Consider the following 27,405-nt stretch of genomic DNA (forward strand, 5'->3'; position numbering starts at 1 on the left):
GAGAACATGCCTCCTCTGGCGGCCCTCACTCCCCCTGGAAGCTCAGCCCAGGAACTCAGGGAGTCACAGCATTTCCGTTCATGGATTTGGGTCATCTCAATTTCCCTTTGAACAAAGCCATTTGTCCAAGGACCCTTGGATTCTGCTGTCTGTTCGTACATCGTCGATTTTCATTTCATCATATTCAAGGTTGAGGAGCAAGTGAATTCCCACTGAACCCACCAAACCAATCTTTTCTGTCCCCGCCTGCCTTGCTTTTCCTCTTGGTTCCTTACTGTCCTTAATCCCATTATTCCCAGGGAGTGGTTACCATACCACTGGGAATATGAGAGATGATTTCAGTTGGTACAGGGACAAAACATTTCATTTAAATAGCTGTGTTTCTAATGAGTTTATGAGTATAGAGAAACAAGACTTATTGGGTTGTACTCAGAAAGTGACTTAATTTTGTCTCCCACTGTCCCTTTATGCTTATTCAGTGGGATTCGTTCTTTTCCTGTCCTGGGATGAAAACTCGGGCCCCATAACAGTCTGGGTCATTCTTAGGCAGTGGAAGGTCCTGTGGTCACTGTAAGTCACAAAACATTGCCTCAATTCAATACTTACTCTGTCCAGTCCTTTGTCAGTGGGCTGGGAGGGACAGGAAACGGCTTACTTGGGCAGTACTGGTGTCTGCCGGCTTTCAGCTTCCCGGGCCTAGCAGGTATTTGATGCTGATTCTCTCTTGGGGCTGTGTTCATGGCTTCCTCAGAGACTCCTCCCCACCAGTTGCTGGGATCATTCACTTCTGATTGTCTTGAAAAGAGCAAATTATCCTCTATTCTAGATCATTATTCTTTCATCAGCCCATAAAACCCAGTGATTTACCTCAAGCTTCTTCCAGCTAAGGTCCTACAGTCTGTCTGGGTGGCCCTCTTGGACAAGACCTGCTCGGGTCTCATGCCAGCCTTCTCTTGCATATGATGAAATGAAAATCTCTAGCTATATGTGTATCAAAACCATGATTGTCACAAGAAGCCCGTGACGTCACGGATACTATTGCTCAAGATAAGGCTGCAGCACATATTTAAAAATTTAACTTAAATAAAAAGGCTAACAACAGCTAACACTTGAGTGCTCATAATGCCAGGTACTGTTTGCAGTCTCAGAAACATGCTCTTCCATTTAACCCCTGTGGGGGAGATGCTTTTATTATTTCCATTCTACAAAACGAGCAAAGAGAGGTCAAGCAGCTTGTCCAAGGTCATAGAGTTGGCATCAGAGCCTGGATTCAGATGGGAAGAATCTGAGCCCAGAGCATGCTTTTTTGACCCACTCCATGCTGTCTCTGCCCACAAGGGTGGTGGGCAGCCATAAGTCATGAGGTGAAAAGCAAATGGTTGGCAAATGCTGCCTTAGGGACGTAAGTGTAGGTTCTTCACTCTGGCGTTCAAGCTCTCCACGTTGCCTTTCTGGCAGTTCCTCTGTGCCCTTTACAGGAGCCTTATCCCCTTGTGCAAGGACCCTGAGAGACTCATGCCCCGCCCCATGTCTTTTTTCCCCACCCAGACGGCCCTCCTCTGCTCTTCTGCCTCCCCAAATCAAAGTCCTTTCTCCAAGTCAGACTCATCTTTGCTGCAAAGGTGTATTTGACCAAAACCACTTCAGCTGGGATCTTTTACTCCTCTTGGAATTTCATTACTATATTGGCAATTATTATGTGCTTTTCTGCAAAGAGTAGTGAAGGGCAGTTAGCAAACCCAGATTCTGATCTCTCTGTGCGGTTAACTGCCTGGTGCTAACTTGTGCAAGACCTGAGACCTCTCTGAACCTTGGTTTCAACATTTTTTTCCTCCAAATTTGTATTTAAATTCCAGTTAGTGAACACACAGTGTATAATAGTTACAGGTGTGGAATTTAGTGATTTGTCACTTACAGAGGACCCCCAGTGCTCATCAGGAGTGCCCTCCTTAATCTGCATCACCTATTTCCCCATGCCCTCCATCCTCCCCTCCTGTAATGGTTTCAACATTTGTAAAGTGAGAGTGTGGGTTAGCTCCCTTCAGTTTTCAGTATACCATGATTTATGTTTACCTTCTTGTCACCACTAACCTCTAAGCTCTTGAGGGCAGGAACTGTGTATCTTGCCAGTCTTCTACCTCCCAGGACTCTGCACAAGGTTTTACACACAAAATGGATTGACTCTTAGTTGGTTGACTTGTGGGAAACACTGTTCTAAGTCTGCCCTGGGCTTGACCAACTTTTGTGATTCACCTTCTTCTGGGTTATCAATGTTTGGGTTCAACCTGCTGCCTTTTGTCTTTGAGAGACCTAATGTAATGCTGTTAAAGCCCACACGCCTTTGTCGGCAGTGTCAAAATCTAAAACGTTCTAAAACCAAGAAACTTTTCTTTAATTCACGTAATGGCAATACCTGCTCAGGACATATCTTCTTTGCAGAGCGTGACTATTCATAGGTCTGACTGCAGAAATGTTAATGTGCTAAATTGAGGTGCTCGCCCCGAACCCTGCTGTGGGGATTATGTAATCCATGGGATGTGTTCTACATCACCTCTTAAAATCTAAGAAATTCTGAATTCTGAATTTGGGATAAGGGATGGTGGTGCTGGGTAGTGTTTGTCCACAGAGATGCTGTTGGTATTGCAGGTGGGACTGGCCTTTGTTAAGCAGGACACGTCTAACATCAGAGAACCTCCTGTTGCCCTTGCCTGGTCGGCCTTTGCTCTAATCCCGGCTCTGATTGCAACACGACTTTGTTTACCAATTTGATTTTTTAAAAATACTGCATTATGAGATCGTGTAACTTGATTTGTAAGTGTTTTTGGTGTCTCCTTAAAGTTTGTGCCTCTCTTGCCTCACCCACCTGACCTAATCCCAGCCCTGCATGACTCCTGAACCAAGGCTTTCCTCTTCCCATGTCCCTGTTTCTGGGATGAACTGGTGTGTCCTTAGAGTGGGAGCTACCTGCTGAGTATTTGCAGCTCAGTTCAACCTGTGGGGTCCCGTTGGCTCCTTGGCTGAATCAGCTCTCCAGAGAGACTTGTAAACTGGTTCCTGGAGACATTTCCTATATCTGGATGCTTTTTGGAGCCCAAGTGAGCCTGATTCCTCTACTTCCTTCTAGGACGTGATGCAGCTACTCACGCGAGAGTCAGTCTGGTTGATAGTTTCTACAGCTACTTTGACCTGACATTAAATAAATAAATAAATAAATGTATACACACACACACACACACACACACACACAGATGCTCCTGGGAAAATGTGAAAACAATAGAAAAATGTACAACGATGGAATCTAAAGCGTTCCATTGTGTGTTTTTTCAAAAAGTACTATCTATGCCCAATGTGGGGCTCGAACTCATGACTCTGAGATTAAGGGTCATGTGCTCTACCAACTGAGCTAGCCAGGCGCCCCTCCATTGTGTTTTATTCGTCTTTTTTTTTTTTTAAGATTTTATTTATTTATTTGACAGAGAGAGACACAGAGAGAGGGAACACAAGCAGGGGGAGTGGGAGAGGGAGAAGCAGGCTTCCTGCTGAACAGGGAGCCCGATGCGGGGCTCGATCCCAGGACTCTGAGATCATGACCTGAGCCGAAGGCAGACGCTTAACCACCTAAGCTACCCAGGCGCCCCTTATTCATCTTTTTGATGAGGAAACTGAGAGGTGATAGAGTTGCAAGTGTTTGTAGAAGAGCCAGGCTCAGACGTCTTGTTTCTGGACCTTCCATTGGCACTCCAAGCTGGCAGGCTGCTCCCTTCCTCTTTTCCCAGGCCCTGGCTGTCCTCAGATGGGGGAGGACTCATGAATCAGTTAGCTATCCCCTCTTGATTGAAAGATACCTTTTTTTTCCCCAGCCCTTAGTCCCTATTTGGCAGTGATGGGTGTGATTATGGGAATTCAGGCCATCTTTCTCCCACCATTAAATAACCATCCCTCTCAGAATCTGAGCCCGAAGTATTTCTGGCCTGCCTTTTAACCTAGTGGAAGTCCTCTGAGATCACTTCTCTATCCCTATTCCTGTCCGTGATTCCTCACCATATAACATTTTCCATAAATATCCGTAAACATCCTCTTACATACTGTTTACTCATCTTCTCATCCATTAAGAAGATGTTCCCCAGAGTACTTGGGAACATCTCCAGGGCCACGTAGAACGGCACCTATTTCTTTGACTTCTTCTAAACACATCTTTGCCTCCAGACATTGAACTATTTATCATTTCCCAGGCCCTATGGATGCCTTGTGGTCTTTTACCTATCATCCTTAGGCAGGAAAATGCTGAGATATAGTATAATTTAAATTAATCATGGAGTTGAAATTTCCCAAAGGTGCCCAATTGAATAGTTTCCTTACACCCCATAAGTTGACCACATTATCTGTACACCCATCATTCAGGAGCCTCGTGCCGATATCCGTTACAGATCATTAAATTTCTTCCATGGCATGATCTTTTGAAGCCACTGTAATTCTGTTCACCCCTTGATTCGCCTTGGCACTGCAGTTTCCCCTTGATTCTAGGGGCACATGATCTGGGATGGTGCCCCCTTTTTATCTAGCAAATATTTGTAATGCCTTCTGATTACCCTGAATAAAACTCCTAAATAATACGACCTACATATACACATGTTAAAAAAAATCAATATAATACCCTAAATGTAACATAAAAGAGAAATAAAGGAAAAGTTAGTTATAATACAATATCATGTATTCTAGTATGTAATTGCTTGGGGACGACTACACGGATAACAGAAGGAAGAAGTCAGATGCTTGAGCCTGTACATAGACTCACAGAATATAACAGCCACAAATACCCACAGGATACAGGTGTGTTGTGTGGGTGACTCAGATACCAGGAGAGGTGCCGCTGAGGTTGACGTGATTTTCCCAGATGGTCAACCACTCTTGGTCAAGTTCCAAAGAATATGAGGCACAGTATCCCCTCGAATTGCACTGTGATGGCATTCCCAGACAATTCAGTATGGTTAAGACCATGCAAAAATCCTCTGTGTTTATTTCAGAAAGGGAGTTTGGTTCTAGATGCAGATGATTGTAAATGGGCTTTTCACTTCTGTGAATATCCAGTGGAATGTTCTAAAGTCATGTGGGAGAGTTTGTTTGTGGACCATTGTGGGAATTCCGGATTCCCACCTCTAAGGACCTATAAGCACCCCCATCCACCATGGTGCTGACCGAGGCTCCCTCCAACCCTGGGGTCCCCATTGAGAACTACTAGTCTGGAAGTCTGGAAGAAGGACTGTGTTCCAGGTCTGGGCTCTAGCACCTCAGTGTTTGTATGACCTTAACTCTGGATGCCTGGCTCTCCTCTCGCGATGGTGGTTATGATGATGCATGTGTCCTGCTGGCATTTGGGATTGGGGCTTGCTCTGCTCTCCTCCATGACCAGAGCATCCGTGTGTACCCCACAGCACTTTTCCTATCTACAAGCGCTCCTTTGCTGTGTGGTTTTTTTCTTAGCATTTCAGCCTCCTTAGGTCTCTGTTATCTAGGAAAGGAGGAAGGGAGAAAGGATATCCCCTCATCGCTGCTTCTCCAGCAGCTCTTCCATCTCCATCCCTTCACAAGCAAACTTCTCAAAAGAGTTATCCTCAAGAGTCATCAGTACACACTGTCTCAGTCACCTCCTCTTGTGGTGGTTGTTCCTTACTGAATGGCCCCCAGTGACCTCCGTGCTGCTAAATCTCTCCAGCCCCTGTCTGACTTGCCTCTGCAGTTGACCATGGCCCCTGACACCCCCCAGCTCCCTCCTCCCTGACGGGGTCCTTTCCTGGGGGTCCTCCTACCTCCTTGGCCCTTGCTCAGACCCTTTCACAGTGCCTTATCCTCGGCCAGCCCCAGATATCACCCCTCTCCCTTTCTCCCCAGCAGCCTCACTCTCTGTTGCTTCATTCAGCTGAGGGCCCTTGACCTGCCTCCAACCAGAGGCTGTGGGCAGCTCAGACTTGGAGCATCTGAAAGGCAGCGCGTAGTGGGTTATCTCTCCCCCTCTCCTTGTATCCTCTTCTCTCAGAGAATGACAATGCTATTGCCCAAGTCAAAAGTCTGGGTGTCACCCTTGACTCGCGCCCCCTCCCTAGAAATCCCTGCCAAGTCCTGTCAGTCCTGTGTGCTTTATTTTATTTTTTGAGAGAGACAGAGTGTGAGATGGGGTGGAGGGGCAGAGGGGGAGGGAGAGAGAATCTTAAGCAGGCTGCTCGCTCAGTGAGGAGCCAGACTCGAGGCTCGATCTCACGACCCTGAGATCATGACCTGAGCCAAAATCAAGAGTTTCACTGACTGAGTCACCCAGGCACCCTTAGTCCTACTTTCTTAATAGAATAGTTCTTATATCTTCAATAATTTGAGTTGGCTGCTCGACTCTTGTCAGCATTCAGGACTGCAACCTCTACTTACTGTCTAGGCTGGATCGAGATCTTTAGAGGTGGTCAGCACTGATGCACTTACAGTCCCATAAATAATTAAACATAAATTAATATAATTCTAAGTTCTAAGATAGAGTCATGTGTTTAGAAACAGCAAAATTTATTGGTGCACTGAAGCCATAATAGCTTCTTTCTGACTCCCTCTCATTTTCTCTCCTTTTAAATAATTTTCATTGGTGCCCCATCGCGGCAGGCGCCCTAAGCACGTACGCCCCGGCCAGTCAGGTGATCCAGGGCCACGTAGAATGGCAGCTTCCTGTGGCCCAAAAAGGGCCTTTGCGTGTCCCTGGTGGCCCAACACAGGTCCTGAGTAATTGTTTACTGAACATGTGAATGAATGCGTGAATAATGAGATGAACTTGAAAGGGCTTAAGTGAAAAGCACTGTGAGAAGTGAAACTTACTGTTACAATTAGTTTTCTGGTGTTTGATAGTAGGATTTCCACGATTTTATATTTCCAGTGTTTTGAAAACAACCAGCCCCACTCTTGTGCTTCAGTTTTCATACTCCAACCTCCTTAGCGCTGAGTAGTCTGCACATAAAAGATGTGTATAAGGACATCTGAATTAATAAATGAATTTGTACAATGTGATGGTTTGCTTGATTCCCTTTAGCCGGCAGGGAGGCTGCTTCAAGAGACAGCGGTAACTGTGTGTTGTGACCACACCCAGCTGTGACTGAGGACACCAGGGTGTGTGTGTGTGTGTGTGTGTGTGTGTGTGTGTGTGTGTGTGTGTGTGTGTGTGGTGGGAGGGAGGTTTACTCTGGAGTCAGGTGGTGGCAATGGCAATGGGCTGTGGGAAATGGGGCACGCACCCCAGAAAGCCTGCGTGAGATCTCCAAAGGGAGGAATAGGGCCTACAGGCCTAAAAGAAAAGCCGTATGAATAGGACTAGCCACATAATCTGGGGGGTCTGGGGAGAAGAAATATCATATAACACCTCGAAGGCTGTGGCTTAACAAATATACCCTGACTCCTTATGGTGGGCTTGTGGACAAAAGAGATGCCAAAACATCCCCAGAAGATATTAACTACATATAATAAGAATAGACCCAAGGGGCGCCTGGGTGGCTCAGATGGTTGGGCGTCTGCCTTCAGCTCAGGTCGTGGTCCTGGGGTCCTGGGATCGAGCCCCACATCGGGCTCCTGGCTCAGCGGGGAGTCTGCTTCTCCCTCTCCCTCTGCCTCTCCCCCTGCTTATTCTCTCTCTCTCTCTCTATCTCTGTGTCTCAAATGAAAATAAAATCTTTAAAAAAAAAGAATAGACCCTAAAGGTGAATCAGTCCTGCCCTCTGGTATTAGTAGGGAGGCCTCCTGGAAGACTGGTGATCTTGGGGAGAGGAAGGAGTAAATGGATGGAGGAGTAAGAAAAGGGGAGGTCGAAACTGGGAGAGGAAATTTTGGCAGAGGTGGAAATTTTGTGCCCAATGCCTACATGTGATGACTAATTCATCCCTGGATTCACCCTCTATGTCTGCTCCACCCCTGCCCCACACCGTCTGGTGGAAGGGGCCCCTTTGTTGTGGTTTTTTTCTCCAAAACTTTTTATTTGGAGAGATTCAGTCTTTTTGACATCTGGCCTCATTTGCTTTATCACTTAGGTTCCCTTTCTCTGGACTATTTAAGAGAGAGTTGCCTACATCATGGCCCTTTCTTTGTAAACCCTTCAGTGTGGGTTTTCTAAGAATAAGAATACCATTTTATATAACCTTCAGCAAATTGAATGTTGATATGATACTTTATCTAATCTGCTGGTGGTATTCCAGTTTTGTCAGCTGACTCAATAATGTCCTTTATGGTTTTTCCCCCCTCTCCAGTACAAGGTCCATTCTGGAATCCCATACTGCATTTAGTGGTCATGTCCCTTTAGTCCCCTTGCATCTAGAACTGTTCCAGAGCCTGTCTTTGGCTTTCAGGACATTGACATTTTCGAAGAATATAACCTTGTCCTACCCCTTTAAAAAAAAAATAGAATGCTTTTCCCTTTGGATTTTGTCTGATGTTGCCTCATGTTCAGACACTGGGTTATACACTCCCGATGGGGACATAATGAATGACATTGCGTTCTTTTCAGTGTATTACGTCCAGAGGCACTGGCTGGCCATCTGCCCCTTATGTGTGATGTTAAGTTTGAGCTCTTGGTCAAGGTGTTGTCTGATTTCTTCACTGTGTGTTTACTAATTTGCCTTGCTACTAATCAATCTGTGGGGAGACACCTGAAGACCATATAAATATCCTGCTCATCAACATTTTGCCCCTAGTTTTACCAGCCATACTCTCTGGGTTTACAGGTATTTCTGGATCCTAGGCAAGGGGTAGTTCAAAGCTGTCTGGGACCAAACAGGTGGCCCATTTCCGGGATCTCACGCAGGTGCCGTGCAGGCCCAGCCCTGTTGAGTAACTGCATTTCCAGAGTAGTCTGCCTCTTCTGCTCCCACCAGGAAGAGCAGCTCATTTGTCATTTATTCAACTGGCATGTAAGCATGTTCTTGCAAAAGCATCTCAGCTTTACTTTGGCACAGTGGGGCATAAAAAGAAGGCTCGTGCCCTCTCGGTGTCTTTAAGGAGCCTAGGATAGAGTCAGGAGACAAGACTTGGACTCGCTGAAAGGTAGAGTGCAAATAAGTTGTCAGCACTATGACCCCACCAGGCAGCTCAACCAGAGCTGTCCCATGTCCCTGGAGAAATAGGTGCCCTTAGGAGTTTGGGGAAGAGGAATGAATGGGCTAAGGGGGGTGTAAGGATCTTTCGTTAAGGAGGGTAATCTTTGAGGGGGCACTGAAGAACAGGCAAATATGGGTAAACAAGGAGGAGAGAGAAGGGCACTCCAGGAGGGCGGCTGTGTGCACAGAGGCGGGGAGATGGAGTATGGATGGTGTTACTGGGAAGCAATGAATTATGGGCCGGCCAGGATAGGGCCAAGTGTTGGCGCAGTGGGCAGGATCGACTGTGCAACCAAATCTTACTGAGCTCCTACTTCATGCCAGACATTTTAAAAATAACTTTTCCAGTTCTCAAAGTAATATGCATTCAGTATAGGAAGTTCAGAAAAGCAGACATATATAAAGAAAAAATTTTAATGAGATTATTCTTTCATCCAGAGATAACTGGTCAACCATGGTGTATTTCCTTCACTTGTAAGGTCTTTAACATTCTTCTGGTATCAGACTTGTTTTCGGTTCATGGATTCAGGAGCCCTTCTTAACCCTCAGGGGATATTAACTGTACCTTTAAAAATGTTTCATTCTGTTGACTTTATTTATTCTGTTTTCTACCTATAACTTCTGTTCTCAAATTTGGAGCTTCTTTGACGGTTTTGGTTTTTGTTAAATGTTTGGTGAGTTATGGTTATGTGTTCCTCTCTTTGTATTGTGAGGTTTTTCAGTCACCACTCTGCTAATCCCAGTTCTGTGCCAGTCACTGGTTGTGGGCAGGAGGGTGGGATGTGCCTGCTAGGGACTGGTGTCTTAGGTGTTCCCATTGCCTCCCTGCCCCAGTGTCCGGGTACAAACCTGGGTGGAGGGGTGGGGTAGGGGCCCACTTGCCCAGCTGCTCCAGATCCAATCACCAACCATTCAGGGCTTCTCGTGCCCCACCCCCGCCGTCCCCGATGAGCTCCCTCCAAACTTGAAGCCCCCAGAGCCACTCTCCTGACTGAACACAGAACCCTCAGCCACACTTGCTTGGGTTCAGATCCTAACCCAACACTTACTAGTACTCTGACTTTGGGAAAGCTAGGTAAATCTGGGTCTTACTTCTAAAGTGAGGATAATGGCCTGTATGTGAGGGTCACATGAGATCATGCATGCAAAGTTCTTAGACTGGTGTCTGCCATAGATGTGCACTGTATGAGCGCCAGTTACTAGGATTATTACTGTGATTACTTGTTTTCATGGTTTTATTTTGGGGGGTTGTGGTTTCTCCGGTTGATTTCCTTTTACCTTACCATCTTACCATCTTCAGGGAGCCCATGTCATTCCTTCTTGTTTTCTGGTGCTGTAATGGATTTCTTCTTCCCAGAAAATGTCTCTTCTGTCATGTTCTGGGGCCATGGGGGAGGCAGGCATATGCCCCAGCCCTGCTGTCTTGATACAGTCATGCATTTCCTTCAAGGGCTTTTTCTCTGAGCATGTGCGAGCATGTTATTGTTATCCATAATACATAGCTGGGGGCATCCCGGCCGGGGCAGGACTCACCACCAGGTCTGGGTTACCGGATGCTGACTCTGTCCTGTGCAGGACTGGGAGGGGATGACTTCTCTTCTCAGCCTTCCTCAGGCTAGTTTGAGGCTGTCCTAATGGATGTAATGGGTCCTCTGTTTCCTTTGTCAAAAGGAATGTTAATTATTTTCAGCAGTCTAATTACGTGGCTAATGAGAGACTGACTGTGATAACATCCCTTTAATTACTCTTGCCTAAGTGCTGTTTGGAGCCACATTTTGAACATGTTGCAAGGCTCGGTGTTTTCACTCTAGATGGAGCTGTCCAGCGAGAGGCTGAGTGAGGGGTCAGGGCTGCTGGGTTTACACTCATGGTGGAAGTGCCTGGCAGCTGCAGTGGGGACCCAGTCTGGTGTATGGGGGCCTGCCCTCTGGGCCATTACTTAAATGAAGGGGACATTCGGATTGGGTCATATGTAGAGCAGACGGAGACCGTCACAGCTCCCTCAGAACACCTCATTCCCATCTTTCCCCCCAGCGTCTCTGCCCTTCAGGCTCCTCTTGGCCAGGCCTCCTCACTCATGGAGGACCTGCACCTTGTCCTGTCCCCCATTCAGCACTTGGATACTGAGTCCCTACTGTATGCTTTATCCAGGACACGGGGATGCAAGGATAAGGAACTCGTGGTTTGTATAGTTTTCTATAACAACATTGTATCATGCCCCTCCCTTCTTTGCCCAGGAGAAATGCCACATATCTGGGTTCTGACCCCTACCACCTCAGATCTGTCCTCTGTAGTGTGGCCTTCCTGTGGTTTTGATGTGATGTCTTTCAGTAACTGGGCCTTCATGGGCAGACCCTTGGAGGCAGCTCTCCCAAGCCCCTGGGTGGACTTGAGTAGGTTAGGAGGGGCAGCTCACATGAGACTGTCCACCATGAGCACCGACTGTCAACTGTGGGTGGCCCGTTGTTGTGGGCAAATGAAGTCCCCTATTTCCTGTCCATACATCCCCATCTCTTGCGACTGTTGTAAGAGAAGAAAGTGCTGGTAAAAACCTGGGCCCTCCCATTTTCTAGCTGTTGTTGAACTTCTTTGAGCTTTGCTTGCCTCCTGAGTAAATCCGAGTTAATGTGTGCCTCACAGACTTGTGAGGGGGATCGATGGGATGGCCTGTGTGGAAACTGCCTGGCAAACAGGAGGTGCCTAATAAATGGTCTGGACCTTTTAAACACTCCAAGCAGCACCCCTAGGCTGAGCTATAGCCAGAGACCCAGGGGCTGGCCTCATTCACCAAGAACCTCTCCTGGCTCTTGGATGTAAATCATGTAAGTCACTGTTCAGACAGCAGACAGAGACTTGCATGGAACAAGAGTTCACGGTCCCCCGCCCCTTCCATCTCACAATGGTTAACTAGGGCTGAGCCTGAGGAAGAGAGGGAGGGCAGGGGTGTCCGTTCAGATGAAACACTTGAAATGTGGCTAGTCCAACTGAGGCACAGAATTTTTTATTTTATTCATTTTTAGGAAGTTAAAATTAAAATTTATTTTAAAATTTTTTTTTTAAAAGTAGGCTCCACATCCAGCATGGAGCCCAACACAGGGACCGAACTCATAACCGTGAGATCAAGACCTGAGCTGGGATCAAGAGTTGAACACTTAATTGATGGAGCCACCAGGCACCCCTAAAATTAAAATATAAATAGCCACATGTAGCTAGTGTCTTATCAAATTGGACAGTGCTGTTCTGGAGTTTGTAGAAAAACAGTCTAGTTGTGTATTACTTGTTCTTGGCTTAGGCCTCACCTCCCGGCTTCTAGTTTTCTCATGTCCTCTTTCTAGAAGATAATCAAGGTGTGCTAGGTTGCTTGCAAGGGTCACGTGAATCAAGGAGAAATGACAAAGTCTGGGCAGCATCCAGAAGGGAGATTTGGAGCCTCCAGAGCTATAGACATCCTGCTGAGATGGACGCAGCTTGCTAGGCACCTGACCTATCTTATTCTCAGTTCTGCTCCTCACTGTCTGCAAGGGCAGAGCCACCGGTTTGCATGGCGGCAGAGGTGGGCAGTTGGCACTCAGACACGTGATTCTCATGCCAAAGAGGTATGATCCAGATGCGGGGAAATCACCTGTGTTAGTCAGGATTTTCTTGATTCCAAGTGACAGAAAACTTAAGCTAGCTGGAGTTAAAAAGGAACATTGACTTTCTTGTTAAAGTAGAACACTCAGGCTAGAGAAGGCCCTAGTAAAGTTACTTCGATTCTTTTGATGAGAAGCAGATGGAAATTCCAGACCACAGGTCAAAAGATTTTACTTTCCCTCTCTCTATTAATAAGGGCATTGCCAAACAGCTGACCGGACCCGCAGTTTCCAGCTCTGCCCACTGGGGAGTCTCCAGGTCTGGGGGGCATGTGTCCTTGGCAACTGGGGCTTTGCCCTGGCCCAGCTGGCCCCGTGGAGACCACCAGATGACTTTTGCCATCAGGGGCAAGGAATGTTTGACCCCGTAATTACACCAACTTTAGCTGCGCTGGCCTTGCTTTTCTCAAACTTGTTTTTTTTTTTTTTTAAAGTAGGCTCCATGCCCAAAATGGAGCCCAAGGTGGGGCTTGAACTCACAAGCCTAAGGCAAGGCCTGAGCTGAGATCAAGAGTCAGACACCTAACCGACTGAGCCACCCAGGCGCCCCTCAAACTTGTTTTTTAGCTCGCTCCTCCCTTAGGGTCTTTTCACTTACCGTTCCTCTGCCTGGAATGCTTTTTCCAAAGCTCTTTGAAAGGCTGCTTTGCATCTTTTTTGATCTATGCCGAAACGCTACCTCCTTAGAGAAGTTTAAGACTTGCCCTCTAGCATCCAGTTTCTCTGTCTGCACTGGCCTTTCCCCTTCTTTGTGGCCTGCTATCGGACATTCCAGTAAGTCAAGGAGCTTTATTGTCTGTCTCCCCCAGAGGGATGTGGGCTCCCAGGAGGCAGGAACATTGTCTTGTTCACACTCAGTTCAATGCCTGACCTTCAGCAAGTGCCCCATCAATATTTGTTGACCACTGGAATACAGCACCTTGAATAAACAAATCAGCCTCCACAGGACGTCTTGGATGAGGTCTCTGGTTGTTTAGAAATCTCTGGGGTGGCTTGGCTGTAGAAAGCTGGGAAAAGCAGGGCCCTGGGTGTCGTGCTGTTCAGGGAGCCCAGGCTTATCCTCCAAAAGACCCGGGGGGCCTTTTTTCTGCCTCCATTGCTGAGGCGACAACGGAGCAGTGTCCCATCGCTCCAAAGGTGTGGGCTGCTGGGCCACCTGTGCCACAGCCTGAGGACGTGGGCAGTGATGGCGAGAGCCCGAATAGATAAATTCCTGGTCACTTAGTCGGTGAGGCTGTGAGCCACGGTCTGCCCCTTGGCAGCTGCCAGGAGGAGCCTTGCTGGTCTCACGTGACCACGATTCCAGGGCCCCTCAGCGGCCGCCTGCTGGGATCTGCAGAGGGGATTATCGATGAAGGGGAGGGGCAGCAGCTCAGCTCTCTACCGTAACACAGGCCTTCCTCTGGGACGGCAGCCAGGCGGCGAATTAGGGAGCCCAGCAGCTGTCCAGCCTTTCAGGCAGCAAGCGGCCGCTACCAGCGCCGGGGGTAGGATGGGAGGGAAAGGGACGGGGCACGGGGCCAGAGACCACCCTCCAGGGTGGAGGGGATGGGCGGTCTGGGTTTGTTCCGAAGGGGACATTGAGAAAGGCGCGTAAGGTAGGAGGGGCTGGATGGGAGGAGGAAGGAAGGAGAGGAGGGTGACAGGACAGAGCAGCCCGCAGGTGAGACAGAAGACAGAGTGGCGAGTTGTCCGGCTGGCAGAGAAACCCAGATCCCAAAATGAGGGGGCATTGGGAGTGGCCCGGCGTGGAAGGAAGGACGGGGTCAAATGGAGTGTGTGGGCGGTCTGTCTCCTGTCTCCACCAATCTTCCCTATGCCAGTCAGGCCCAAGGGCGTGGGGCTCCTTGCTTCCCAAGGGGAGCTGAGCAGACACAGGCTTTCCCCTGGGGGGATTTGGAATTCCCGTTGCATTTGTACCTTCGCATGGTCTCTCCACTTGGGAAGTTGCCAAATCCACTTGTGTTCAGGGTTGATTTTACTACAGAACAAGTAAGAGCAGTGGTTCGGGGTCTTGTGGGAAGAACCAGGGCACTTGGAGTAATCAGAGAGCTCCCCCAGTGGGTCCTGGGGGCATTTCCTCTTTACTTCGTGGGCACCTGGGGTAGGGGAGATTTGAGGAAGAGGGGAGGGTGGGGGAAGAAGGGATGGCGTTTGCCTGCCACTTCCTGGCTTAGGTTCTGGGCCATGGAGATTGCGAGGAGAGTGGGGGCAGGTTTGGTTTTTAGGTTCTGGTCAGAGAAGTGGAGATTCAATCCCGCAAGCCCAGCTTACCCTAAATAGTTACAGGGGAGGGGAGAGAATGATGCAGAGGGAATTTCCTGCCAGCCGCTGATGGTTAAACCTCTCTGGGCAACGAATGCTCTGTGCATGAAAACTGGATGTGCCTTTTGAGAGTGCCAACACGTTGCAGAAATAACAGAATAGGCATTGTTTTTCTCTGACCTGAGCCCGAGCCTGGCCCCTTGCCCACCTAGGAGCCTGCACTTTCTCCGGGGACACCTGGGACGCTTCCTCGGGTGACACGTCTTCTGTATTGCCTGGACCCAAGGCACCCCCTCATCTATCCACACCTCACGGTCCAGGTGATGGCTCTTGGAGGTGGGAGAAGGAGAGCGAGCATCCTCCTTTCTTCCCTCATTTGCAGAGATAGCCCTGCCACTGGAAACCCACATTTATGGCGCTTTGTGGGAGACAGCCCTTTCATGACGTTGGCCTAAAGATTAGGGAAGAATGCGAGACATCCCTGTTTAGTTAATAACACTGGATAGTGCAATCACCCAAGAATTTTTGGCTGGACCCTTCTCAAGCTGGCTTGTCCATCCATCCAAAAGAAATTCCCTGGTCTTGAGGAATTCACCGTGTGGAGGGGGAACCTTTTTGACAATAATAACTTTCAGACGGGACATGATGTTTCAGGGCAAGGATGTTCGAAGTCCTGTGGGAACATCAGTGATGGACTAGCTGGGGGCTTAGGAGGATGGCCTAGCTGGGGGCTTAGGAGGATGGCCTCACAAAGGAGTGAGGAGGGAGCAGGTTCTCAGAGGAGCCCCCGGGGCCTGTCGATGAAGCTGGATGGACAGACTGAGGCTGTCTGTTTACAAATAAGCCGCTTACAGAACCGACTAAGTAGATGATAGTGAAGGAGACAGGTGCACGCAGGCAGGCGCATGGAAAGCAGCTTGAAGGCATGCGGTGTGGGGAGAGGGGGACTCTGAAGCCCGAGGACCAGGGTTTGAGTCAAATGTATAGATTTGGCTAATCTCTTAATGTCCCGAGAGTCAGTGTTTTCATCTCTAAAATGGGGGGTGGGGCTGGGGTGGGGGGGGGATGATTCCTGCCCTCTCTGCAGGAGTCTTGGGAGAATCGTGAGAGATGATATACTCAAAAAAGTGTAAGTTCTGCCCACGTTAGTTGCTATAAGGGCTCTTCACACATTGCTGTGCTCCAGAAACGTCGAGCTCAGGCCCTGCAGTCCACAAAGGAGCCTCATGCCATCTACACCAGGGGCCTGCTCTCAGGGGCCAGGGAGTGTCAGAGGGGGCTGGGGACAGCTTGCGCACTTAGAGGCAGAGGTGGGACTCCTGCTGGACAATCGCCTCCTCGTCCAGCCCCCACTGGCTCCCTGGGGGAAGAGCCTGCAGACCCGGAAGCGGGAGGTGTCCAGTGCCAGGCCGGCCTCGGAAGGGAGCCTGTTCGGACCGCAGTGGCTTCATCTGCCAGGGGGGCCCCTCAGCCAGCAGCGGGCTCCCAGGGCTGACTAGAGCACAGGCTGTGCTACCAGGATGTGGGCTTTGGTTTCTCTTTCTCTTTTGTCTTGTGCTTGCTGATGTGGCCCACTTAGGGCCCAGGGAAAGGGAAGTGCCCGGGGGTGGGATTGAACTCCCCAGGTACAGGTCATGGTGATGCTGGAGGTAGAGGGGGTGTCGGACATGCCCCACTAAAGCCCTTTCCTTGAGGTAAGGGGTCTGGCCAGGCCGGCTGGGAGAAGCGGGGAAGATGGACAGGTGGGGCAGGTTGAGGCTCCTGTTTGGGGAGGAGCCGGGGAGGGCCAGGCCAAGCTCAGCAGCCCATTGCACTTTGCTCTCATCCTTCACCGGTCTCAGCGCGGGGGTGGGGGGGGCCCTGGGGGGATGCACCCTCCAGGGCCACAAACACATATGCATACAGTGAATTTCAGGTCCCAGCTCCTGCCCTTTCGCTTCTGCTCGGCGGGGATGGAGGAAGCCGGTCGTGGGCACCTGCTGGGGTGGCGCCTCCATGGATGACCCTGCTTGGAGGGTGGGCAGCTTCCACCCCTGTCCCGCTGTAGGGCCGAGCCCGACCTGAGCTCTGTCCTTGGGCTCGTGCAGATGGTGCTGCATCCAAGGGGTTTTCAGAGAAGCTGCACGACCTTCACGTTAAAGTCAGAATCTTTATCAAGGGCGCCTGGGTGGCTCAGTCGGTTAAGCGACTGCCTTCGGCTCAGGTCATGATCCTGGAGTCCCGGGATCGAGTCCCGCATCGGGCTCCCTGCTCAGCGGGGGTCTGCTTCTCCCTCTGACCCTCCCCCCTCTTGTGCTCTCTCTATCTCATTCTCTCTCGCAAATAAATAAATAAAATCTTAAAAAAAAAAAAAAGAATCTTTATCAAATGGTCAAATCTTAGGGATATATTAAAAATGTGTATGTGGCCAGGGGCATCATAAAGTCAGATTTATATCAGCCTGTGGTCGGTTATTGATGTTAACAGGAAGGGCCTTAACAAGAGTAGTGATAAAATAGAGTGCAATAAATATTAGGGTGGTGGGATTGTGGGGAGAGGGTCTCGCACACATTTTGTTGGTGTGCTTGTTTTTCTGTGTGTAGTTGTGCTCGACTCCCCAAATGCTATGACACATTTCCTACGTTTTGTGCCTTCTGTGAGGTTCTTGACGGCGCTTGAGAGCAGATGTAGCTACTGCAGGGCGAAGGTGAGAGTGTAATTTGAAGCTAAATGAGAAAGGCATTGGAGTCTAAAATTATACCCCCTCTCAGATTTACAAATGTGCACACATTTACTCTCGGTGCAAGAAGCCCTAAGTCCTAGCCCCATGTGTGAATTGCCTGGGACGCATCCCAGGCTGTCATTGCCGGATTAACCAGACCTGAGCAAGCAGGACTGCACAGAGGAGGTGTAGGGTCCAAGGGAGGGCCTCAGTGGCCTGGGCGGGATGCCTGCCTGGTGCTGAGCCCGGAGCCTGGGCAATTGTGGTGTTTGCCTTGAGGCTCCCTCTCCCCCTGGCCTGGTGGGCAGCGGAAGGTAATGAACGCCTCCTTTTTTATTCCCAGGGACACATGGAAGCCTCGGGCCCACCAGCCAAGGATCAGCTGAGCCCTGGGGCTGATGCTTGCCCCCACTGCTGAGAATGGCACTGAGGCCCAGCCAGGCACCGGGACAAAGGTTAACCCGGGACACTCCTGCACAGCGATCCTGATGTCTGTTCTGAGCCGTGCACTCAGAGGTCTGATAAGTGAGTACGTGACAGGCTCCGCAGGGATCACCAGCCCTCCCTGCCGCAGGGGCACGGACCCAGGTTTGGAGGTTCCAGTTCTGAGCCTGTGTTCTGTCCGAGGGCCTGTCAGAGGGCTGTAGTTCCGGGGTAGGAGGGGAGTGCCCAGCAGGTTCAGGTCATTCCGCATGCTGGAGCCATCTTAGAGCCACATGGCCTCTGAAATATGTGCCCGACCCAGGTGGGCTGAATGAGTGATGTCAGACACCCAGCACACAGGAGATGACATCTTCCCACATTCCCTTTCTTATCTGTAGGCTCGTGGATGCTTTGGGCCTCAGGCTTTACCTCTGTGCATTGAGAACTGTATCTCATCTGGGATTCCAGACTTTGCCCAGAGCCATGAGCGGTTCACGTGGCCTTGGGGAGAGCATCCAGGGCACTGGCAGGAGTGGGATTTGCGGTGCCTTAGCTGCTATGGAGGTGGCCACCAGGGGGTCAAGAGGAGCAAGTCTTCTGCTGCTTTTGGCTTGTGGAGGGTCTCCTCCTAAGGCTAGACGAGCTGCGGGTAGAACGCCTCCCCCCCACCTCTGACCCTGGAGTCTCACCTGTCCTCATATGGCCTTTCTTTCCAGCCTTGGCCTCTGGCTTTTCCTTAATGGTGCTTTAAAACATGATGATTGGCTGGTTCCCAAGCCCCAGAGGTCTGTCTAGCCTGCAGGCTGTTGTCTGCATAAGGCAGACAGTCCCACTGTGGGTCAGGGACCAGCCAGCAGAGCACTCGCCTGGAAGACAAAGAAGGAGAGCTGGTGCTTTCGCACTCGCGAAAGGACAAGCTGTTTGGGAGCTGCCGGGCTGGCCCCTGGGGACCCAGAGCCTTAGATTCCAGGCAGGAGCTTGCAGGGAAGGAGAAGGGCACCTAGGTAATTCTCAGCTTTAGGTAGAACTTGCCAGTTGACAGTTTAACACTCAGGCCTAGCATCTATGTTTCCCTCAGCCTGGGCTTGCAAAATCGTCTGTGGTTGGAGCGCCTTTCAAGTAGTGCGTCTTTGGGGTGATTTGTAGCCCAGGAGGTGTGCACCTGAACTGCGGGGGTGGGGTGGGGGTGCAGAGATGGCCACAGAGACCATGGTGGGTACCCGGTGACTCAGACCAGAGACCAGCTCCCACATCACGCAGAATTCCCCAGGGCAGTCTCCACCATCGGCCTTAGGACTGTTGTACCCTCTGGTCCAGTGACTGCACTCCTGGAATTATTCATTAAGAAATCTTTCTTTAGGAAATAGTCCCAGAGAAGAAAAGAGCTGAATTCTTTTGTTAGAGGCATAAAAAAGATGTTTCTCGTGGTGTCATGGTAATAGTGGAAATGGGAAACAGTTGCTCTCTTTTTGTTGAACAGCTAGGTTAAGGAAATTATAGTTTTCCACCTGGTGGAATATCACACCGCCATTGTAATAGTGAGAACATAGGCAATATAACAATTTGGAAAAATGAGTATGATATACTAAGTGAAAATGTCAGGTTACAGGATAAGTACATTAAGGTAACTTGTAAAATAAACACATGAGAAATATGGCCAGAGAGAAATGATGGTGGCTGCTAGCCTGGTGGGATTAGGAATTCCTTTTCTTTCTATGATGCATGGATCTGCTTCTTGTGAAACTGAATGTAATCTGGATGAATACACAACACACGTTAACAGTGACTTTTTCTAAGAGGTGGGGTGATAGGGGACTTTTGCTCTCCAGGTCCTTCTTTTCTGTGATGTTTAAATTTTAGGTGTGAGCACGTTACTTTTATAATCAGGAAAAATAATAAAGATCTTCAAAATTGTTAGAATTGAAATTTTAAAAAGACCATATTTCCCAAGAAAAGAGAACAGAGAAAGGCTGAGGCAGCTAGTTGTTTATACGTGCTCTCATCCGTGTTTATACCTGCCCTGTGTGGGCCCATTCATGCTCTCATTCATTCATTCATTCATTCATGCCCCAGGTATTAGTAGGTCTTATTGCCAGGCACTGTTCTACGCACTGGGCACCCAGCACTGAACGAGACAGAGCCCCTGCCCTCCTGGAACATTCATTCTAGTTGGGGGAGGTAGACAACAGACAACGAGCAAAATACCAGAAAGTGAAAGTGCTGTGAGGACCGAAACTGGATGATGTCAGTGACAGGGAGGCTATTTTGGATTGGAGACTTGGAGAAGGTCTCAGGGGTGACTGGTTGAGCTGAAATCTGAATAACAATAGAGAGGCAACTTGCGGGGGGAGGGGGAGCAGGGGGGCAACACGCAGGATGCCCAGCCTGAGGGCCCCACCTGCCGCCGGGTGCCCTTCCCGGCCTGAGCCCTGGTGAACCTCTGTGCCAAGCTGACTCTGTTCCCCAGGTCTGCTTGCCCCCCTATGCCTTCCAGCTGGGATTTCCTTAGCATTGGAGGCCTTCTAAAATCCTCTCCAGCCTGCTGATGCTCCAGGTGCCGGGCCTCTCTGGGCAATGTGATGCTGGTCTCTGCTCTTGGCTGGCATGTGCATGGCAGGGCTGGGCCTTCTGAGATTCCCAGCCACACTGGGGCAGGCTGGCGGTCAGGAAGGGTCTGGGCAACGTGTGTCCTGGTGAAAGGTCTTTGAATGGCAACTACCTTGAGGCCCTCAGTGGTGGTTGCCACCGTGGTCCTATGAGGGTCAGCGATGACCCTGGAGGACCACTGTGTGGGTCTTGCCAGAACTCAGCCTCAAGAAAGAACTTGGCCTCTCAGAATAGGCTGAGAGCCTTCAATAGCTCTGACACCAGTTCTGAGCTTCCCTGATGACCTATCTAGAAGCTCATGTCCTTCTTTCTTCCTGTTGTCTCTCCATATACCATACTAGCCTTCTAAAAGCAGAAACTCAGAAAAGGGTGGTGCCCACAGAGGAGCCTGTAGTCAGCTTCAAGGGCAGTGCAGGGTGCTGAGAAGGCTCTGGAGCCAGACTTGCTGGTTTTGAACCCCAGCTCTGCCTTTTCTAGCTGTAATTACTTAGCCTCTCTCTTCCTCAGTTGTCCTGTCTATCAAATAGGCCTGAGTATTATCAGAGTTAATACATGGTAAGCGCTGGGAAGAGTGCCCGATTATTCCTGTGACTTGGGAGGTGGAGGGAGGACCATCCCTGGGGACTTTCCTGGGAGATGCCCATAGCAAGAGTGGGTGGAACTCTGTGGCATCTGGGCTAGCCAGTGACCACAGGTACTGAGCTCCACTTGCTTCCCTTCTGGCCCTGAAGCAAGCCCATGTGCTCCTCCCAACCCCACCCCGCCCCCAACCCGACAACCACCGAGGAAGCTCAGGACAGTTTCAGACCTTGCATCTTTCACCCAGATGTTAGGGCAACTGCCCACACCCCTCTTTGATTCCACTCACCCCCAGTACAGAGCCTGCCAGGAGACTGGACTCAGAGTCCCCCCACTGCCTTGCCCTCAGGGGCCCCCTAGGGGGGCTGTGCAGCTCCTCAGAGCATGGAGCTGAAGCAATTTTAGTGCCTGGGAATGGGGAAGTAAATGAGGTGAAAGAAGAAGGCAGGCCTGCCTCGTCTAGTTGCAGAGAAGGGGAATCCCGATTTTTTAGCAAGATGCTCCACTGGACAGAAGTTCCCAGAGTCATTGTGTTGTGGTACCTTCGCTTCCTGGGGCAAGATGGGAGTTTGGGGTAGCACCAAAGGCAATCATCTGGTTTTGCCTCCAGCCTGTCGTGGACTTTTATGGCGTTCTCTTCGTCCCTCTCCACTTGCTCTGCTCTCTGCCTAAGGAATAGCTCAGCAGGTTCCAGGAGCTGGTGAGATCCTCTTAGGGAGCAAGACTCAGAAACCCCCCCTCCCTCCCCGCCAGTCACCTATCATCTGTCCCCTTGGAGGGGCAGTGCCCTGCTCTGACAAGTCACCTCTGCTGGAACTCCGTGTTCACAGGCCCTTTTATCAACAAGTATGAGGGCTCTTGTACTTGAGTGTTGTTCCCCGGTATCCTGCTTGTGAAACCGTCCCCAGCTCTCCAAATTCTTTTCTCCTGTTTTCATCCTTGCCCATGCTCTCCTCTTTACTTCACCTTGAGTTTTCTTTCCCCGGCTGTCCTCTCTCTGTGTCATGGTCCTCAGGATGGTTGCGTTTGTCAGCAGGAGAAAGAGGCCGACGTCCAGTGAGCTGCTGGTTCTTCCTGATGCAGGCCTTCGCAGGGCTTTGATCCCAGTGCGGAGCAAGGAGGTACTGGGAGGGTCTGGAGCAAAGGGTTCAGGTGGGGGGAGGCCTGGCTGGGGCCAGGGGAGGGTGGGGGAGCTTATCCCGACTCAGAGTTTAAACACTCCTGTGAGTGTGAGCCATGGGTTCAGGGAGCGGAGTTTTGTGAAAATCCAGCCAAGCCAGTGCGGCCTCTCATGAGTGTCTCTACCACCACAGTGTGAGTGGCCGTCCTGGCTCTTGACACGGTCTCATGTCCCTTTTCTCTGTCTTCGCTCCCATCTCCCTGCCCCAGTCAGGAATTCCAGCTTCCCCTGTTTGTCTCGTGCGGAGTAGGCGTGTTCTCCTGGCACAACCCCTCGGACGTGGGCCTGACCTTGCCTAGGTATGCTTCCCCTCTGCCTACCCCTGTTCTTCCAGGGATGGAAGATTCCAGAAATGGAATCCTGTCCTTGGGCTCACCCTGTTCTTTCTCCCCCATCTTCTCTTCTGTTCCACAGCTTGCCCTCCTTCACCCTTTAACAGTGGCTCCTTCCATCTTGCTTCTGTTCATAGGGTTTGGAAGTCCAGCTCTTCCAAATCACCTGCTCCAGGGGGCTGACTGGAGCCCCTGAGTTGTTACTGACTGGGAAACCATCCTCGGCCATGTCTAGAGATGAGCCCACGAGGCAAGGAGGGCAGGGCTTTAAAGTCAGCATTAAGGTGGGGGCTGACCCGAGGAGTCCACTAGTTCTGTCAGGCTGCTGCATAGGATGAACGGGGAGCTCGCCTTGCCTCTCCTCAGCTAGTCTTCGTTCTCCCGTGGGGTGTATGTGCAGTTATTGGTTTCACGGGTTTGCTGGGCTGCTGGGTTGTGCTCTGGGTGGAGGTGAAGACCTGACCTGCTCAGTAAGGAAGGCTGCTAGTGAGAGCAGGGGCAGAATGACGCAGCCTCAGGGAGGAGGTGGTGCTCGAAGTGGGAGAAGCCGACCAGGAAGCCTGGCTCTGTGCGGGAAATGCAGTCATCCTCTCTTGAGCATTTGCTGTCATCTTAGTGGTGTCTATCTGTTACCTCATTCATCCTTACAGTAAGCCCCAGAAGTACTTACTCTTATTATTCTCACTTCACCTGTAGGAAAAGTGAGGCACAGAGAGGTCAGGTAACATACCCTACATCCTACAGGTGAAGGGTACCAGGAAACCAGAAAGGAAAAGGCAAGGGGGGAGACCAGGAAGTTAGGACCCGGAGCCCCTGAGTTTAACCATTTCATGCTATTCAAACCCGTGAATCATGGTTTGTTGTTGGTGATGGCTCAGGAGGGAAGGACCTGCATGAACTTTATAGGACATCAGGTTTCCTTAGCTTCCTTTGTCTGGTGAATTTGTTGAGCATCTTCTATATATAGCACACAAAGATGATTAATACACAGTCATACAACAAATGTTTTTAGGATACAATTTTTTTTAAAGATTTCTTTTTTTTTTTAAGATTTTATTTATTTGACAGAGAGAGACACAGCGAGAGAGGGAACACAAACTGGGGGAGTGGGAGAGGGAGAAGCAGGCTTCCTGCCGAGCAGGGAGCCCAATGCGGGGCTCAACCCCAGGACCCTGGGATCATGCCCTGAGCCGAAGGCAGACGCTTAACCCACTGAGCCACCCAGGCGCCCCTTTAAGATACAATTTTATTTTTATAAAAGTTTAGACAAACTTGTTAGAAAAAGATTTTAGATTATACAGAGAAGTTTAAAGAAGGAAATAAAAATCACTTGTGATGTCACCATTCAGAGATGATGGTGGCTAATCTTCTTTGTACATTTGTATGTATGTATGCTTTTGCAAAATCAAAACCATATTAATTATTCAGTTTTGAATCCTGCTTTTCCCCTCTCTTACCATCATATTAAACGTTCATCGAGTGGCCACTAGTGCAGAGTGAGAACTGTTGTCACAGGAGTGAACTGGGAGCAGAGGTGGGCAAACGGGGCAGCCAAGGAGGATTATGGGCCATGGGCCAGGGGCTGGGGGTGGTGGGGGCAGTAGCAATTGGGAAGGGCACCCCAGGTAGCAAACGCAGTAATGCAAAGATCCAGAGCACACGATCTGAGGCAGAAATGTCTCACAAAGGGCTTTGCCAGCCGTCCCTAGGTGTTTGAGCCTTCCTGTGTGGATGGTAAGGACACACTAGGGGGCCTTACGTGGGGGGAAGCATCAGATTTGTGTTTTAGAAGGACTGCTGTTTCTATACACTCTTCCTTCGCGTGATGAGTGAATTGGAAAGGAAAAGGCCGGGGAGAGACCAGCTGCCGACGACGGGGGGCATCCGGGTAAGGGATGGCGACGGCTTGAAGCAGAGCAGCAGCAATGAGAAAGGGGCGTCAAGAAGAAGGGATGATTTCAAAAACGGTTACGTGGTAGAAAAGGACAGGAGGTAATGGCTGACTTGGCGGCTTCACCATGGGACTTGCTAGGACCAGTAAGATGTTCCTGGGCACGACTTAACCGGAGTCTTGAAAAGCGTGGCGCAGTAGGGCCTGCTTGTCCGTGTGCCTCTGCCCCAGCCACGAGAAAGCGTGCCAGGGACGAGAGACAGGTAGATCAGAGCCACCCCAGCCAAGGATGGGACAGAGCTCCCAGACGACCAGCGGTCTCATGATCGAGGCCAGCCAAGATCCGCCAACCCACAGACACACAGGCTGTAATAATAAATGAGAGCTGATTTAAGCTGCTGAGTTTTGGAATGCTCTGTTATGTAGCAGTAATGAACTGATTAAGAAAGGTGTTTTTTAGTTGAATGCTGTGTGCCAGGCACTGTTCTAGGCACCGGGGATGCAGTGCTGAACCAGACAGACAAGGTCCTTATTCTCAGGGAGCTCATGTTTGGGTGGGGATGCGGCAGAGGAAGCTAAAATGACCCCGGGGCCTCTGGCTGCTCACTGGGTGCAGGGTGGGGTCACAGGAGGAAGACGAGTTTTGGGGAAAAGATACTGAGTTTGAGGTGCCTATAGGACGCTTAGGTGGAGGTGTTCAGGAAGGAGTGGGATACGTAGGTGTCGGACACAGGCGAGATGTCTGGATGGGGACTGGAAGTTATCAACATAATGAAACAGGAAATCATCTGGACCAAAGCGAGACAGAGTAAGTGCTCTGTCTATTCAGGGGAGGAAGAGGGCTGTGGCGGTGGGGATGAAGACAATTTGATTCTGAAGGTCACCTGGCAGTTGGGTTTGTACTTGTAGATGGTGAGAGGAGAGGCACAGGAAACAGACAGACAGGATCTGCAGAGGCAGGGCGGAAAACCAGGAGAGCCAGCTAGTGAGGAGAAGGCTGAAAAAGTAGGCTGGAGTGAGGTCCTGGATAGTCTTGAATGTCAGGCCAAGGATGCTGTGGTGTTTCCTTAGGACATGGGGGGCCACTGAATGCTTTTGAGGAGAGGAGTGCTACTAGGCACGCATGTCTAGGAGCTGGGCAATAGTGGGCAGTGGGATGAGTGCTGAAGTACAAATCAGGAAATGTGGATTCTAGGCTCAGCCTATCCATTCCCCGGCCCTGGGATATGGGGCAAACCCACTTCTCTCGGAGCCCCAGCTGTCTCTCTGAAAAAATGGGAGCAAAACTACCTGCCCTTCTTCGCGTGAATCTTAATTTTGTAAGAACCAATGACAAAAATGTGAACAAAAGTGCCTGGAAGACCACAAAGCGATGCACCAGGGCGGGTATTTTTTTGACGAGGTCTGCTTTAGCTGAAAGGTGAGGCTGGGATTCCCAGACAGGCGGGCAGGCTGCAGGTGCCTCCTGTTAACCTCTGTCCCCTCTCCCACCTTGACAGAGGTGTCCAGCCTGGGGTCCACTGGGATTCGTGTTTTCATGCTCTGCCTTCCCATTCCTGATGCTGCCCTGAACCCCCCCTCCCCCCCATAAACCTGCATCATTTAGAGAGTGCCTGCCCCGGAAAGGCCTGTGCCAAGGCTGCAGAACAGAGGAGTGCGAAAGAGGCACTGTCCTCGGGGAGGACTCAGGCTGGCAAGGTGGATCCAGAGGGCACGTGCCTTCTAACAGGAAACAGGGTGGTGCTGGATGAAGGGCCAAGGGAGTCATCCAGACAGTCACTGATGGAGGGCAAGGAAGAGCAGCGAGGTCTGTGGGCCAGGCCAGCTTTCAGGGCAGCAGCTTGGGGCCTTAAAGCCCAGTGGAGCTAGAAGAGAGGAGGGGAAGGGAATAAGAAGGAGAGAGGAAGGCTCTCTCCTCTGTCAGCCCACTGGTTTCCTCTCAACATTGAAACCAAACACCCAAACCCGCTTAATGGAGCGGTTAAAGACAAATGTGACCACAACGAGCTGCCACATTACACCCATTAGGATGGCCATCATCAAAAAACCAGAAAATAACAAGTGCTGGCAAGGATGTGGAGAAATTGGAAGTCTTGTGCCTTGCTGGTGGGAGTGTAAAATGGTGCGGCTGCCGTGGAAAACAGCGAGGCTGTTCCTCAGAAAACAAACATGGAATCACCATGTGATCCAACAATTCTACTCCTGGATATAAATCCAAAAGAATGGAAAGCAGAGACTAGAACAGATGCTTGGACACCCATGTTCATAGCAGCAGTGTTCACAATAGCCAAAAGGTAGAAACAAACATTCATGGACAGATGGATAAAGCAGATGTGATACAGATAGATAAATGGATCAATCGCAAAGGGATGAATATTATTCAGCCTTAAAAAGTGAAGGATATAGAGCTACCATACGATCCAGCAATTGCACTACTGGGTATTTACCCCAAAGATACAAAAGTAGGGATCCGAAAGGGTACGTGCACCCCGATGTTCATAGCAGCAATGTCCACAATAGCCAAACTGTGGAAAGAGCCAAGATGTCCATCAACAGATGAATGGATAAAAAGATGTGGTATATATATAAAATGGAATATTATGCAGCCATCAAAAGGAATGAAATCTTGCCATTTGCAATGATGTGATGGAACTGGAGTGTATTATGCTGAGTGAAATAAGTCAA

The 27,405-nt window shown here is 50.0% G+C and overlaps 1 protein-coding gene and 1 non-coding gene across 17 annotated transcripts in view; one reads left to right on the forward strand and one right to left on the reverse strand.

Annotated features, from left to right (window-relative positions):
• The window catches only part of LOC102734675 (uncharacterized), a 34,185-nt gene extending 6,813 nt beyond the window's left edge, over positions 1–27,372 (forward strand). For 4 of the 6 annotated variants that reach the window (XR_014148414.1, XR_014148413.1, XR_014148415.1 and 1 more), the window contains exons 4-6: positions 18,052–18,233; positions 22,354–22,438; positions 22,707–27,372. This is a non-coding gene — a transcript (uncharacterized LOC102734675). Of the gene's footprint in view, positions 1–18,051; positions 18,234–22,332; positions 22,439–22,706 lie in introns of all 6 variants that reach the window. The other 2 variants (XR_014148416.1, XR_014148417.1) reach the window with 2 other exon arrangements.
• Positions 1–27,405, reverse strand: part of LOC115942756 (uncharacterized) — a 300,514-nt gene that overhangs the window by 218,965 nt on the left and 54,144 nt on the right. The window lies entirely within an intron of this gene.

This window comes from Leptonychotes weddellii, chromosome 9, assembly GCF_054177405.1.
Source record: "Leptonychotes weddellii isolate Sample4059 chromosome 9, ASM5417740v2, whole genome shotgun sequence".
Lineage (NCBI taxonomy): Eukaryota > Metazoa > Chordata > Mammalia > Carnivora > Phocidae > Leptonychotes > Leptonychotes weddellii.